Below are 5,106 nucleotides of genomic sequence, written 5' to 3' on the forward strand. Positions count from 1 at the left end.
ATGCCATTCAACAGCTAAAGACCAATAAAGCAGCTGGTAAGGACGGTATCGGAGCTGGAAGCTCATCAAGATGGGCCCGGAAAAGCTGGCCACTTGCCTGCACAAACTGATAGTCAGAATCTGGGAAACCGAACAGCTACCGGAGGAGTGGAAGGAAGGGGTTATATGCCCCATCTACAAGAAAGGCGACAAACTGGAGTGTGAGAACTTTCGAGCGATCACCGTCCTTAATGCCGCCTACAAAGTGATATCCCAGATCATCTTCCGTCGTCTGTCACCATTAGTGAACGAGTTCGTGGGAAGTTATCAAGCCGGCTTCGTTGATGGCCGCTCGACAACGGACCAGATCTTTACTGTACGGCAAATCCTTCAAAAATGCCGTGAATACCAGGTTCCAACGCACCATCTGTTCGTTGATTTCAAGGCGGCATACGACAGTATAGACCGCGTAGAGCTATGGAAAATTATGGACGAGAACAGCTTTCCTGGGAAGCTTACCAGACTGATCAAAGCAACGGTGGATGGTGTGCAAAACTGTGTGAAGATTTCGGGCGAACACTCCAGTTCGTTCGAATCGCGCCGAGGACTAAGACAAGGTGATGGACTTTCGTGCCTGTTGTTCAACATTGCGCTAGAAGGTGTCATGCGGAGAGCCGGGTGTAACAGCCGGGGTACGATTTTCAACAGATCCAGTCAATTTATTTGTTTCGCGGATGACATGGACATTGTCGGCCGAACATTTGCAAAGGTGGCAGAACTGTACACCCGCCTGAAACGTGAAGCAACAAAAGTTGGACTGGTGGTGAATGCGTCAAAGACAAAGTACATGCTTGTGGGTGGAACCGAGCGCGACAGGGTCCGCCTGGGAAGCAGTGTTACGATAGACGGGGATACCTTCGAGGTGGTCGAGGAATTCGTCTACCTCGGATCCTTGCTAACGGCTGACAACAACGTTAGTCGTGAAATACGAAGGCGCATCATCTGTGGAAGTCGGGCCTACTACGGGCTCCAGTAGAAACTGCGGTCGAAAAAGATTCGCCACCGCACCAAATGTGTCATGTACAAGACGTTAATAAGACCGGTAGTCCTCTACGGACATGAAACATGGACAATGCTCGAGGAGGACTTGCAAGCACTCGGAGTATTCGAGAGACGGGTGCTTAGGACCATCTTTGGCGGTGTGCAAGAAGACGGTGTGTGGCGGCGAAGAATGAACCATGAGCTCGCCCAACTCTACGGCGAACCCAGTATCCAGAAGGTAGCTAAAGCCGGAAGGGAACGATGGGCAGGACATGTTGCAAGAAAGCCGGACAGCAACCCTGCAAAGATGGTGTTCGCTTCCGATCCGGCAGGTACGAGACGGCGTGGAGCGCAGCGAGCGAGATGGGCAGACCAGGTGCAGAACGACTTGGCGAGCGTGGGGCGTATCCGAGGATGGAGAGATGCGGCCTCGAACCGTGCATTGTGGCGTCAAATTGTTGATTCAGTGTTATCTGTTTAGATGTTAACTAAATAAATGAAAATAATTCTGAATTCCCCAGGAATGAATTCTGAATTCCCCAGGAATTCATTCTGACTTCCCCAGGAATTCATTCTGAATTCCCCAGGAATTCATTCTGAATTCCCCAGGAATTCATTCTGAATTCCCCAGGAATTCATTCTGAATTCCCAGGAATTCATTCTGAATTCCCAGGAATTCATTCTGAATTCAGGAATTCATTCTGAATTCCCCAGAATTCATTCTGAATTCCCAGGAATTCATTCTGAATTCCCAGAATTCATTCTGAATTCCCCAGGAATTCATTCTGAATTCAGGAATTCATTCTGAATTCCCAGAATTCATTCTGAATTCCCCAGGAATTCATTCTGAATTCCCCAGGAATTCATTCTGAATTCCCAGGAATTCATTCTGAATTCCCAGGAATTCATTCTGAATTCCCAGAATTCATTCTGAATTCCCAGGAATTCATTCTGAATTCCCCAGGAATTCATTCTGAATTTCAGGAATTCATTCTGAATTCCCAGAATTCATTCTGAATTCCCCAGGAATTCATTCTGAATTCCCAGGAATTCATTCTGAATTCCCAGAATTCATTCTGAATTCCCAGGAATTCATTCTGAATTCCCCAGGAATTCATTCTGAATTCCCAGGAATTCATTCTGAATTCCCAGGAATTCATTCTGAATTCCCCAGGAATTCATTCTGAATTCCCCAGGAATTCATTCTGAATTCCCAGAATTCATTCTGAATTCCCAGGAATTCATTCTGAATTCCCAGGAATTCATTCTGAATTTCAGAATTCATTCTGAATTCCCAGGAATTCATTCTGAATTCCCAGAATTCATTCTGAATTCAGGAATTCATTCTGAATTCCCAGGAATTCATTCTGAATTCCCCAGGGAATTCATTCTGAATTCCCAGGAATTCATTCTGAATTCCCCAGGAATTCATTCTGAATTCCCAGAATTCATTCTGAATTCCCAGAATTCATTCTGAATTCCCAGGAATTCATTCTGAATTCCAGGAATTCATTCTGAATTCCCAGAATTCATTCTGAATTCCCACAGGACTTCTTTCTGAGTTACCCCAGGAATTCATTTTGAATTTCCCCAGGAATTCATTTTGAGTTCTTCCAGGAATTTATTCTGAAATCCCCTAGGAATTCATTCTGAACTTCCCCAGGAATTCATTCCGAATTATCCCAGGAATTCATTCCGAATTCCCCCATGAATTCATCCTGAAATCCCTCAGGAATTCATTCCGAATTCCCTAAGGAATTCATTCCGAATTCCCTCAGGAATTCATTCTGAATTCCCCCAAGAATTCATTCTGAATTCCCCCAGGAATTCATTCTGAATTCCCCCAGGAATTCATTCTGAATTCCCCCAGGAATTCATTCTGAATTCCCCAGGAATTTATTCTGAACTCCCCCAGAAATTCAATCAGAATTCCCCCAAGAATTCATTCTCTATTTCCCCAGGAATTCATTCTGAATTCCCCCAGGAATTCATTCTGTATTCCCCCAGGAATTCATTCTGAATTCCCCCAGGAATTCATTTTGAATTCCCCCAGGAATTCATTCTGAATTCCCCCTGGAATTCATTCTGAATTCCCCCTGGAATTCATTCAGAATTCCCCCAGGAATTCATTCAGATTTCCCCCCGTAAGTCATTCTGAATTCCTTCCGGAATTCATTCTGAATTCCCCCCGGAATTCATTCGTAATTCCCCCCGGAATTCATTCGTAATTCCCCCCGGAATTCATTCGTAATTCCCCCCGGAATTCATTCGTAATTCCCCCCGGAATTCATTCTGAATTCCCCCCGGAATTCATTCTGAATTCCCCCCGGAATTCATTCTGAATTCCCCCTGGAATTCATTCTGAATTCCCCCCGGAATTCATTCTGAATTCCCCCGGAATTCATTCTGAATTCCCCCGGAATTCATTCTGAATTCCCCCGGAATTCATTCTGAATTCCCCCGGAATTCATTCTGAATTCCCCCCGGAATTCATTCTGAATTCCCCCGGAATTCATTCTGAATTCCCCCCGGAATTCATTCTGAATTCCCCCCGGAATTCATTCTGAATTCCCCTGGAATTCATTCTGAATTCCCCCCGGAATTCATTCTGAATTCCCCCTGGAATTCATTCTGAATTCCCCCCGGAATTCATTCTGAATTCTCCCCGGAATTCATTTTGAATTCCCCCCGGAATTCATTCTGAATTCCCCCCGGAATTCATTCTGAATTCCCCCCGGAATTCATTCTGAATTCCCCCTGGAATTCGTTCAGAAATCCCTCCGGAATTAATTCTGAATTCCTCTCGGAATTAATTCTGAATTCCCCCGGAATTCATTCTGAATTCCCCCGGAATTCATTCCGAATTCCCCCCAGAATTCATTCTGAATTCCCTCCGGAATTAATTCTGAATTCCCTCCGGAATTCATTCTGAATTTCCCCTGGAATTCATTCTGAATTCCCCCCGGAATTCATTCCGAATTCCTCACGGAATTCATTCCGAATTTCCCCCGGAATTCATTCTGAATTCTCCCCGGAATTAATTCTGAATACCCCCCGGAATTAATTCTGAATTACCCCAGGAATTCATTCTGAATTCCCCCCGGAATTCATTCTGAATTCCCCCCGGAATTGATTTTTAATTCTCCTGGAATTAATTCTGAATTCCCCAGGAATTAATTCTGTATTACCCCAGGAATTAATTCTGTATTACCCCTGAATTCATTCTGAATACCCTGAATTCATTCTGAATTCCCCAGGAATTCATTTTGAATTTGAATTCATTCTGAATTCTGAATTCATTCTGAATTCCCCAGGAATTCATTCTGAATTTCCCCAGGAATTCATTCTGAATTCCCCTGAATTCATTCTGAATTTCCCCAGAATTCATTCTGAATTCCCAGAATTCATTCTGAATTTCCAGAATTCATTCTGAATTCCCCAGGAATTCATTCTGAATTTCCCCAGGAATTCATTCTGAATTCCCCAGGAATTCATTCTGAATTTCAGGAATTCATTCTGAATTTCCAGAATTCATTCTGAATTCCCCAGGAATTCATTCTGAATTTCCAGGAATTCATTCTGAATTTCTGAATTCATTCTGAATTCCCCAGAATTCATTCTGAATTCCCCAGGAATTCATTCTGAATTTCCCAGGAATTCATTCTGAATTCCCCAGGAATTCATTCTGAATTCCTCAGGAATTCATTCTGAATTCCCAGAATTCATTCTGAATTTCAGGAATTCATTTCTGAATTCCCAGAATTCATTCTGAACTCCCCCGGAATTCATTCTGAACTCCCCTCGGAATTCATTCTGAACTCTCCCCGGAATTCAATCTGAACTCCCCTCGGAATTCGTTCTGAATTCCCCCAGGAATTCAATCTGAATTTCCCCCGGAATTCATTCTGAATTCCCCTAAGAATTCATTCTGAATTTCCCCAGGAATTCATTCTGAATTCCCCGAATTCATTCTGAATTCCCCAGGAATTTATTTTGAATTCCCCGAATTCATTCTGAATTCCCAGGATTCATTCTGAATTCTCCAAAATTCATTTTGAATTCCCCTGGAATTCATTCTGAATTTCT

Source organism: Armigeres subalbatus, unplaced genomic scaffold (assembly GCF_024139115.2).
Source record: "Armigeres subalbatus isolate Guangzhou_Male unplaced genomic scaffold, GZ_Asu_2 Contig555, whole genome shotgun sequence".
Lineage (NCBI taxonomy): Eukaryota > Metazoa > Arthropoda > Insecta > Diptera > Culicidae > Armigeres > Armigeres subalbatus.